At 47.3% G+C, this 12,245-nt stretch overlaps 1 long non-coding RNA gene across 1 annotated transcript; it reads left to right on the forward strand.

Annotated features, from left to right (window-relative positions):
- Positions 1-1,461: 1,461 nt before the first annotated feature.
- LOC134161214 (uncharacterized) lies at positions 1,462-11,650 on the forward strand. The gene is made up of 3 exons (XR_009963882.1): positions 1,462-2,032; positions 8,000-9,583; positions 9,662-11,650. It is a non-coding gene; the product is annotated as an uncharacterized LOC134161214 (long non-coding RNA).
- The last annotated feature ends 595 nt before the right edge of the window (positions 11,651-12,245 follow it).

Raw genomic sequence — 12,245 nt, forward strand, 5'->3', positions numbered from 1 at the left:
AAGTCTTGGGAAACGGGAGAGGTGCCTGAGGACTGGAGGAAGGCAAATGTCACTCCGGTCTTCAAAAAGGGCAAGAAGGAGGACCCGGGTAACTATAGACCGGTCAGCCTCACCTCCATCCCTGGGAAAGTGATGGAACACCTTGTCCTTGGTGCCATCTTAAAGCATATCAAGGATAAGAGGGTTATGAGGGGCAGTCAACATGGCTTCACCAGGGGGAAATCATGTTTGACCAATCTCTTAGCCTTTTATGAGGAAATAACACGGTGGATGGATGATGGCAGAGCGGTGGATGTGGTCTACCTTGACTTCAGCAAAGCCTTTGACACAGTCTCTCACAGCATCCTCACGGCTAAATTGAGGAAGTGTGGACTGGATGACCAGGTAGTGAGGTGGACTGCGAACTGGCTGAAGGAGAGAAGCCAGAGAGTTGTAGTCTATGGGGCTGAGTCTAGTTGGAGGCCTGTAACTAGTGGAGTGCCTCAAGGGTCAGTACTGGGACCAGTATTATTTAATATATTCATCAATGATTTAGATGAGGGAATTGAGTGTACTATCAGCAAGTTTGCTGATGACACTAAGCTGGGAGGAGTGGCTGACACGCCAGAAGGCTGTGCTGCCATCCAGCGAGACCTGGACAGGCTGGAGAGTTGGGCAGGGAATAACGGGATGAAATATAACAAGGGAAAGTGTAGAGTCCTGCATCTGGGCAGGAACAACCCCAGGTTCCAGTATAGGTTGGGGAACGACCTGCTAGAGAGCAGTGTAGGGGAGAGGGACCTGGGGGTCCTAGTGGACGACAGGATGACCATGAGCCAACACTGTGCCCTTGTGGCTAAGAAGGCCAATGGCATCCTGGGGTGTATTAGAAGGGCGGTGGTTAGTAGGTCGAGAGAGGTCCTCCTTCCCCTCTACTCTGCCCTGGTGAGACCCCATCTGGAATATTGTGTCCAGTTCTGGGCCCCTCAGTTCAAGAAGGACAGGGAGCTGCTGGAGAGAGTCCAGCGCAGGGCAACCAAGATGATTAAGGGAGTGGAGCATCTCCCTTATGAGGAAAGACTGAGGGAGCTGGGTCTTTATAGTTTAGAGAAGAGGAGACTGAGGGGTGACCTTATAAGTGTCTATAAATATATAAAGGGGGAGTGTCACGAGGATGGAGCCAGGCTCTACTCAGTGGCAAACAATGATAGGACAAGGGGTAATGGGTGCAAACTGGAACACAAGAGGTTCCACTTAAACTTGAGAAGGAACTTCTTCTCAGTGAGGGTGACGGAACACTGGAACAGGCTGCCCAGGGAGGTTGTGGAGTCTCCTTCCCTGGAGACATTCAAAGCCCGCCTGGACACATTCCTGTGTAACGTTATCTAGGTGTTCCTGCTCTGGCAGGGGGATTGGACTAGATGATCTTTTGAGGTCCCTTCCAATCTCCAGCATACTGTGATACTGTGATACTGTGACTGTAGTCATGTCTGACTAGCTGCCGAGAAGGCACAGACATGGGATTTGATGTCTTGGACTGCTCTGTGTAAAGTATCGTATGTATTCAGTTTTAGAGATCTAGGTCTCGGGTAAATCTCGAGTAGATTGGTTTGAGTTGGAAGGGATCTTAAAGCTCATCCAGTTCCACCCCAGCAGGCAGGGACACCTTCCACTAGACCATATTGCTCAAAGCCAGGCCTTGAAGATTCTCCAGCTTTCTTGAGTATTATTAGAAGAGGCTTCTAAACGCTCTACTGCTGCTGTTGCATGTTGTGTAGGGTTGTGAAATCATCTAGGTGAACAGTTAGCTCCTTAGAGGGTCCACGGATAAGGAAATCGTGTGTCCCAGTAGTCGAAAGGTGGAAGAAAACAACTAAATGAGATTACATTCATTGTTAATTAAGATTAAGTTACCTTTAGTAATACTTTCCATTACCATTCATTCTATAATTTGGCAAACTTTAGTAGTCTAGTAACTTATTTTAATAATGCCTGACAGTGTGTTTACTCCAGGCAACAATATAACTTCTTACTGACTGCGTTTGAGAGAGTTGTTTGTCAGTGTCGTGGTTTAAACCCAGTCAGGTAACTTGTTCACTCACTCCCAGTGAGTGGTGCCAGGCTGACAATCGAGGGCCGCCCCCCCCCCCCCCCCCGGGGTCTCCCCTTCCCTGCTCCCGGAGGAACTGGGAGGAGGATCGAAAGAGTGCAACTCCCACGGGTTGAGACAAGAACAGTCCAGCAACCAATGTACAACACAAATCACCACCGCTACCACCGACGACAACACTGATAAGAGAAAATAACAAGGGAAGAGAATACGATACCACCGGACAAGAAACGAGTCCCACCCGGAAGCTTGTGTCCTTCCGGGTAACTCCCAGTTACCCCCCACCCCGGCCATGACGTGCTGTGGTATGGAATACCTCCCTGGCTAGCCTGGGTCAGGCGCCCCGTCTCTGCTTTCTCACGGCTTCCCCTCCTCCCTGGCAGAGCATGAGCCTCACAAAGTCCTTGGTCAGGGTAAACATCACTTAGCAACAACCGAAAACATCGGCTTCACCAACACTGTTCCCAGGCTGGAAGTCAAAACACAGCACTGCACCAGCTACCCCAAAGGAGAAACATGACTGCTACTGCTGAACCCAGGACATTATCCACCCCTTATTCCATACCATTCATGTCGTGCTCAGATCCCACATTTTCAATGCACCATCGCTCTCCCACATATATACATTCATATACATATAGACCAAGAGGAAAAGATCATTTTCTTAGTGCATGGACCAATCCCTATAATGCTGCCGAGTCCATTCTGTCCATGATGTCAGGTTCCATCTCTTGTAACAATCTTTCAGGGCAGGAAAGGCTGTGTGCAGTATTGGATCGTTGCCTGCTGCTGGTCATTCCTTTACTGTGGAACTCATCTGGTTCTATCAAAGTTCATTCTCTGTTGGGATGATGGTTGGAGGGAAGTCAGGGCCAGTCGCTGGTGACCTGAAGACATCTAGTTGATGGGCTATAAAAGTATTACACAGCAGGCAACAGCATACAGTTGAGTTCACTGGCTCTTTTCCCCTAAAATCAAATCCCCTTGAGGTATACATCGGACTTCCCCATCTTCCCGCATTACCCACCAAGTATATCCAGGTCCCTGAGCAAAAGCAATCCCACGAGTGGGTTTGCCTTTACCTGAAGCAGGAATAACCCAGACTGTCTTCCCCAGCAAATTCTTCATATGCACCACGGGAACTTTGTCCCCCTCTACAATATGTAAAAGTTCTGACTGGGCTGGGCCAGCCCTGTTGGCAGATCCTCTGGTGTTGACCAACCAGGTGGCCTTTGGTAAGTGTGTATCCCAATGCTTGAAAGTTCCCCCACCCATTGCTCTCAGTGTAGTTTTTAACAGCCCATTGTACCGTTCGATTTTCCCAGAGGCTGGTGCATGGTAGGGGATGTGATATACCCACTCAATGCCATGCTCTTTGGCCCAAATATCTATAAGGTTATTCCGGAAATGAGTCCCATTGTCTGACTCAATTCTCTCTGGGGTGCCGTGTCGCCACAAAATCTGTTTCTCAAGGCCCAGGATAGTGTTCCGGGCAGTGGCATGAGGCACAGCGTATGTTTCCAGCCACCAGCTGCCTTCTATCTCCGATGCTTTCCCACAATATGGCAGGACCCATCAGTAAACAAGGCATACTGCTTTTCACTTTCTGACAGTTTATTATATGGTGGGGCCTCTTCAGCACGCACCGCCTCCTCCTCTGGTGACATTCCGAAATCTTTGCCCTCTGGCCAGTCCATGATGACTTCTAGAATGCCTGGATGACTGAGATTTCCTATTCAAGTTCATTGTGTAATTAGTGCAGCCCATTTACTCCATGTAGCATCAGTTGCATGATGTGTAGAGGAGACCCTGCCTTTGAACATCCAGCCCAGCACGGGCAACCGGGGTGCCAGGAGGAGCTGTGCTTCAGTGCCAATCACTTCCGAAGCAGCTCGAATCCCTTCATAGGCTGCCAGTATCTCTTTCTCAGTTGGGGTATAGCTGGCCTCAGATCCTTTATATCCCCGACTCCAAAAGCCGAGGGGTCGACCTCGAGTCTCCCCTGGAGCTTTCTGCCAGAGGCTTCAGGTAGGACCGTTCTCCCCAGCTGCAGTGTACAGTACATTTTTTACATCTGGTCCGGTCCGGACTGGTCCAAGGGCCACTGCATGAACTATCTCGCGTTTAATTTGCTCAAAGGCTTGTTGTTGCTCAGGGCCCCATTTAAAATCATTCTTCTTCCGGGTCACATGATAGAGAGGGCTTACAATCAAACTGTAATTTGGGATGTGCATTCTCCAGAACCCCACAGCACCCAAGAAAGCTTGTGTTTCTTTCTTATTAGTTGGTGGAGACGTTGTTATCTTGTTGATCACATCTGTGGGGATCTGTCTACGTCCATCTTGCCATTTTATTCCCAAAAATTGAATCTCCTGTGCAGGTCCCTTGACCTTACTCCGTTTTATGGCAAAACCGGCTTTCAGCAGGATTTGGATTATTTTCCTCCCTTTCTGAAAGACTTCTTCCGCTGTATCACCCCACACAATAATGTCATCAATGTATTGCAGGTGTTCTGGAGCTTGCACCTGTTCCAGTGCAGTCTGGATCAGTCCGTGACAAATGGTAGGGCTGTGTTTCCACCCCTGGGACATCGGTTCCAAGTGAACTGGACACCCCTCCAAGTAAAAGCAAACTGTGGCCTGCACTCTGCTGCCAAAGGGATTGAGAAAAATGCATTGGCAATATCAGTCGTGGCATACCACTTGGCTGCCTTTGACTCTAGTTCATACTGAAGTTCTAGCATGTCCGGTACGGCAGCACTCAATGGTGGTGTGACTTCATTCAGGCCACGATAGTCTACTGTTAGTCTCCGTTCTCCATTAGACTTTCGCACTGGCCATATGGGGCTATTAAAGGGCGAGGGGGTCCTGCTGATCACTCCTTGACTCTCCAGTCTACGGATAAGCTGATGGATGGGAATCAGGGAGTCTCGGTTGGTGTGATACTGCCGCCGGTGCACTGTTGTGGTCGCAACTGACACTTGCTGTTCTTTGACTTTCAGCAACCCCACAAGAGAAGGATCCTCTGAGAGACGAGGCAAGGTGGACAGCTGCTCAATTTCCTCAGTCTCCAAAGCAGCAATACCAAAAGCCCATTGGTACCCTTTTGGGTCTTTGAAGTACCCTCTCTTGAGGTAGTCTATGCCGAGGATGCATGGAGCCTCTGGACCAGTCACAATAGGGTGCTTTTGCCATTCCCTCCCAGTCAGGCTGATTTCAGCCTCCAGCACAGTCAACTCTTGGGATCCTCCTGTCACTCCAGAAATACAGATGGATTCCACCCCTTGACAGCTTGATGGCATCAGGGTACACTGTGCACCGGTATCTACTAGAGCCTTATACTTCTGTGGGACTGATGTGCCAGGCCATCTGATCCACACAGTCCAGTAAATCCGATTGTCCCCTACCTCCACCTGGCTGGAGGCAGGGCCCCTCTAATGGTCGTCACAGCATTAGACACTTAAGTCGTGGTGAAAGGGATTATTCTTCGTTACCACAGGAGCTGGAGTAAAATCAGCTCTTCCATTCCATCTGGGAAACTGCTCACCAGAGGCTGAAGCCGTAGCTCTCATGGGACGATCAGTCTTGGCCCTTGCTCCCCTCTTCAGTTCACTCACCCGTTCCTCCAAAGCTGAAGTAGGTTTTCCATCCCACTTTGTCGTGTCTTCTCCGTGATCCAGCAGGTAAAACCATAGGGTGCCCCGTGGCGTATACCTCCTGTATCTCCTCTCTTGAACAATAGGACGCCTTTTGTTAATAGCTGAGACGTGTGTTGGTACACGTGAGGAGCTGGATAAATCAGATAGATCGTCCCTCAATTGTTTTGAGGTCCTGGGACAGTTTTTCCACAGCTGAGATGATGGAAGGGGTGAGATTGTCTTCGAACTCTCGGAGTTTATGAATCATTTCATCCACTGTTAGTGGTACTATGTCATTCCAGGTTACTGTTGCCAATGAATGAGCATATGATGACGGTGCATTCCCTGTAAGTTTTCGCCACATGGGTCGTGTACATTCAACTTCATCTGGATCTATAGGTGTATCCCCGTTATTCGGCTTGATGTGATAGATCATCTCTACGATGCCCGATTCCCTCAGAGACTGGATGCCTTTGTCTATAGTAGTCCACTTGGCCGAACGACTCGTAACATCGTCCTTGTACGGAAACCTTTCTTTCACAGCTGCCAAGAGCCGCCTCCAAAGGCTGAGGGACTTTTTCTCTCTTGCAATTGCTTTGTCAATTCCTCCTTCTCTAGCAAGTGATCCCAGCTGCTTGGCTTCTGTACCTTCTAGTTCGTGACCATCGGCCCCATTGTCCCAGCATCAGAGTAACCAGGTGATGATGTGCTCCCCTGGTTGACGGGTAAAATCTTTTCGCACTTTTGATCTCACACTTTTGAGATCAGACAAAATGGTTGTGGGTAGAACACAGCCTGTGTGTGTGCCAACATGCTGATCCCCATCACAATCAGCAGGCAGGTCCCAAGGACACCCAAAGGCCATTCAAAACCTTCAGAACTCTCAGTTGATGCTGCTGTACTTGTCACTGGGGCTGGTGTAGCTGCTGTGCTTGCCGGCTCTCCCACCACCAGCTTCTCTTTTCCTGAGTCCAGCGCTTCCTCCTCTGCCTTGCTGGGAAATGCTGCGTGGTCTCCTGCATCCTCCTGGGGCTCGGCGGGCGGCTTCCGGGGAATGCTCTCGGCCGTCGCGGGGCTGGGCTCGGCCGCGGGGCTCGGCTCCTCTGCAGGGCTCGGCTCCTCTGCGGCCTCCGGCTCCTCCGCGGGGCTCGGCTCCTCCGCGGGGCTCGGCTCCTCCGCAGCCTTCTCCCGCTGCTCGACAGCCGCCTCCTTCCCCTCCTCGACCGCCCCTCCCCGACCGCCTCCGGCCCCGCTCCCGCCGCCTGGTCCCCGGGACCTCTCTCCCGGGCCGCTTCAGCACCCGCCGGCTCCCGGGGCCGCTCCCCCTCGGCTCCCCGCGGCCTCACGAAGACGGAGGCGAGGACGAGGGCCAGGCCGGTGAAGGGCAGCCGGACGGCCAGGTACAAGTCCACGGCCACGTCCGTCCCGCCCTGCTGCTGGAGCCCGCCCGTATTACAAGCCATTGCCATAAAGCACAGTGAGACAAGAACCTTAGCCCAAGCCCCACACTTGATAAACACCAACACAGCAAATACCGGCTCTAAGTAATGTACTGCATTCTGAAGGTGTGAGATCAAGAGGAACAACTCTGAGAGCCAATAAATCAGCATTGTGACGAGCTACTATTAATCCAGTCAGATCTGTCGTTATCTCAACCCCTCGTGCCCCATGTTGGGCACCAAAAAGAACTGTTGTGGTTTAAACCCAGTCAGGTAACTTGTTCACTCACTCTCAGTGAGTGGTGCCGGGCTGACAACAATCGAGGCCCCCCCCTCCACCGGGGCTCTCCCCTTCCCCACTCCCGGAGGAACGGGGAGGAGGATCGAAAGGGTGCAACTCCTGCGGGTTGAGACAAGAACAGTCCAGCAACCAATGTACAACACAAATCACCACCGCTACTACCAACTACAACAATGATAAGAGAAAATAACAAGGGAAGAGAATACGATACCACCGGCCAAGAAACAAGTCCCACCTGGAAGCCTGTGTCCTTCCAGGTAACTCCCAGTTACCCCCCACCCCGGGCATGACGTGCTGTGGTATGGAATACCTCTTTGGCTAGCCTGGGTCAGGTGTCCCGTCTCTGCTTCCTCCTGGCTTCCCCTCCTCCCTGGCAGAGCATGAGCCTCACAGAGTCCTTGGTCAGGGTAAACATCACTTAGCAACAACAGAAAACATTGGCTTCACCAACACTGTTCCCAGGCTGGAAATCAAAACACAGCACTGCACCAGCTACCACAAAGGAGAAACATGACTGCTACTGCTGAACCCAGGACTGTCAGCAGTAGCTTTCTGTTGCTCTAAAAACTTGTATGATCAGAATGAGCTAAGATGACAATAAAACACACTGAAAGGCATGTAACTCTTGTCATTTTTGTTTGAAAAAACTTGTTTCATGGACCCAGATTAACCTGCATTTAGAAAAAAAAGTTATTAGGTATTAACTTTGTCTGATTTCACATATACCTGCGTATCTAAATCAGCACTAGAAGTAATCATCCAAAACTGGTCTCTAATTTGGAGCCAGGAAAATAGATTTCTGCGATTTAGGCCAAATAAATACTCCTGGCTGTAAACCAGGCAGCTTCAAAGCTGTACAGAGCTGTATGATGGTGACCATACTGCACACGCATAGAAGGCTTAAACTGCAGGGGACCTGGGGAGAGACAGAATCTCTTTCTGTGACTTTAAACATGGATACTGCTCCAAACACAGTATCAAAGCAACTCATTTCTGGATTTCAAAGGTGCCATTCCGAGATGAGGGAAATTTCTGAGGAGTCTTTGGGTTTGACTCTGGGGTGTATACATGTTCAAAATATGCAAAGAATCATCTGTTAACTAGCTGTATTAAGCGATTATATTCTAGTTGTTAATATTTATGGGGCTTTGTTATAAAAGTGTTTATATGGTATTTCACACATTTCTAATTCATCCAAAGATGTTCTAGTTACCAGATTAATTCTTAATAATCTGATACGTTTAGCTGTAACTAGGAACACCAGTGAAACAACCCAAGGAAATTTTTAGTTCTAAGAATTATGAAAACTATTGAAATTGTATTGCAAAAGCCTTTCCTGTTCAGAGCATTTTATCACTGAAGTTCATGCAAACAGGCCTCTTCCTATTTGTTGCTTGCTGTTCATACTTGAAAGTTATTTCTTATACAGGTCTTCATTTTGTCCTAGATGCAGGTTATTGATGGATACTTTCTAGTCTGGGATGGTTTTTATTTTCCTCGTTATATGACATTTATGGGATGTTCATGGTGTGCTAGCTGCATGGTTGCTCAACAGTGCTACTTTAGCAGCAAAGTAAATAACACAATTCTCAGTAGCTGCTGGCAATACAAGTTCAGCGGCCCTAAATTGTACCTAAGAGTTAAAAAGTGAGTGTAGGCAGATGTGTTATCTATGATTGAGCTGCTCAACACTTGCCTTTAGTCAGAGTAGCTGCAAACAGGATCTTTAAACTGTGACAAACTTCTGTTGTTTCAGAATGACTGCTTTAGGCAGGTGTTCGCCTCAGGATGAGTTCTTTATTTTTCAAAATACTGTCTTTGAGGAGACTGATACCTCAGCTTACACTAAGAGATGAGGAAAATACTGTTTTCCCATGTTAGAAGCCATTTTGCTTTCATTCCTTTCCGTTTCTCAAGCAAAAGAGACATAAGAAACCAAGAAAACTGTGACATTTGACCATGGTATAAATGCTGTGAGAAAGAAGGGGAAAGTATAGCTTCAGGCAAACATACTTAATAAAGCTTCCTCCTTAAGGAAGTCATCCTGCTTAAACAGGCTGAACTGTGTCGTTTTCAAAGAGTAATGAATAAGTTCAGATATGGCTCTGTCAGAAGAGGTGTGTCCTGGGTTCAGCAGTAGCAGTCATTTTTCTCCTTAGTAGCTGGTACAGTGCTGCTGTTTAAATCACGACAAGGTGTTAGGGAAAATAACCTTTTCTTGCACTCTGTCTTTGCTCTGAGACCTAGACTGAGAATTTAAATGTTTACTAGCAGATGATTTAGGTGCTAAAGAAGCCTGAAATAGCAGATGCACAGTTGCAGGATTTGACATAAATTGACAGAGTAGATTACAGCCATCAAGTGTGGCTGAGGAGATTCTAGCTGAAGTACAGGAGCTTACAAGTCTGTACACCTCATCCTGTGTAGAGGATGGAAGTTGCATGGGGAGTGGATGGAATAGTGATTAAATATAATGTCTGCTATAGTTGTGTCTACTACTATAGAAAAATACTTCCATGTTGGCACTTCATCCTTTTATCTAAACATCATGGATGGTGGCTCTAGCATTTGGCAGACTGCCTGTCTGTAGATACTGCACACCTTTCATGAAAGGTGAGGGTGGTACAGGCTGTGGCTTTAAAGTGTAGGTAAGAGGAGGCATCCTGTCTGTTTTAATTTGCTAATAAGAGAACAGTGATAATACCGGATTATAGAAGAGCATTTTTCAGTAGGACAGTGTACCCTGAATCAAGATTATGCAACTTGAAAAATGTCAAGTGTTCTCCTTTCTAAGTTGCACATGCAGAAGGAAGAGGTACAGACTTGTCTTTGGCACATGATGGGTGCAGTCTGCAGAATTTTATGCTTGTGATTGCAACTCATAGAGACCTGAGCCATCTTCTGAATTGACAGAATGGCTGGCAAGGAGTTCATCTGCAAACCCTTCCTGTCAGCTGTCAGCTGACCTGAGCTGTTGCGCTCAGCTCTATTGCTGTTGCTTCATTAAAGGTGTACCATGCTAAAATTTACCAAAATGGCACAGATTTGCAATCTTGGAAAAAATGTGTCACAGAATCCTACAATGGTTGGGGGTTAGAAGAGACCTTAAAGCTCATCCAGTTCCAACACCCTGCTGTGGGCAGGGCCGCCTTCCACCAGACCAGGTTGATCCAAGCCCCATCCAGCCTGGCGTGTCGATCTGTTTACTGTATGCAAATAGAAATTTGCTGCTTAACAATGCAACTAATAGTAAATTAATGCAGTAAGGCTTGAAACATGATTTGTTGTTCTTGGAATACACAGAATATTTTATACCTTTGCATGTACTTGCTGTCAATTAATGTTATATTAACTTTCATCCATATCTGCACTCTTACTGACCTCAAATTCAAAGCAGGAATTTAGGAAGACTAAACTGAAAAGCAGTAATAGCCATGTTGGGAAATGAGTAAAGCATGAATAAGAGATGGGATCACCGTGGAGGTCTGATGTGCTGGAGAGACTGGTAAGCAAACGAGCAGATGCAGTTAGTGGAAGAGGAAAGAAAAAGTGGAGTCCAAGGATGACTTCTGTGTTCTTGGAACAATGTTACTGTTCTATGAATGCCGTTTCTGCCTCTTTAGCGACAGCCAGCGAGCAATGGAAATACACTGTCACCAAGAGGTGAAGTTGGAGAGGGGTAGAGGAAATAATTACTCTTAGTGCTCTAAGGCTTTGGCTTTTATTCTTTCAGTACATTCACCATCTGAAACAATTCATGTTGCCTGTGAAAACAACACATTATTCACAGATAAAATAACCTGCAGTCATTCTCTGCAGCCCCTAGAAGCAAAGCATTAAACATACCATTTTGCAATGGACAGTTAGAAATACAGTGAGGATTGCTTTTAATCCCAGTATTATGACTGGTGTTTGCCTACTGCTAAACCCTCCAAAACATGCCTGGGTCTCTCATTATGTATTGCAGTAAAGCCACCCTTTTCATCCTTCCCAGTGTTTCCTCAACACATCTGTAAGGATGAGGGAGGCCCAGTGTCTGCAGTTCTATCCTGTTGACATCAGTGGGGGAGCCCACCACTGGGGGCCTTTAGAAAGGCTCACTGTGATCTAGTGATTGCTTCCACTCCTCTCTTTCATGCCACAGCTACTCTCTAAGAAAATAAAACCAACATCTTCCTAATACATTGCAAAAACCACCAGAAGCCAGGAAAATGTGATCTAAGTCTGCTCCTCATACTCATGTGGTATCTTTATCTAGTCAAAACATTCACAATTAGGGAAGGTTTTCCAGTCTGCTTTTTTCCTGCCTTTTCTCTTGTTTTGCTTGAACATTGTTAGGCAGCCCAGGCACATCTGAAGAGTGCTTTGAACATACATTATGAGGCCCATATAGTTTCCATATGTATTTGATGGGACTTGGCTAGCTAGAAAACTAGCTTCCTTTAGCTCATGTATGCAGTGTAATCAGCATGCTGGGTGTGGATGGTACATGTACACACTGAAAACAAGGTCTTGGCTATGTGGCCTGAATTGTTTGTTGACTACAGTTCTTACAGTCTTATAAATTTCACCCTTTCTTATTATGCACTGAGTTCATAACCAAGGCAAAATGCATGAAGAAAACAGTTATTTTGCAAGACTTGCTGACAGTTGGAAAAAAAAAAGTGCTTTTGATCAGGGAGGATGTTCTTCAGGTCCAAAATGACAAATGTCACATGAAGAACTAATGTAGAATCAGCTTTCAATTTCTCAACTCTGTTTCTAACCTGAAGGGCTTGT

Source organism: Pezoporus occidentalis, unplaced genomic scaffold, assembly GCF_034315485.1.
Source record: "Pezoporus occidentalis ecotype Australia unplaced genomic scaffold, CSIRO_AGI_Poc_V1 ctg170, whole genome shotgun sequence".
Classification (NCBI taxonomy): Eukaryota; Metazoa; Chordata; class Aves; order Psittaciformes; family Psittacidae; genus Pezoporus; species Pezoporus occidentalis.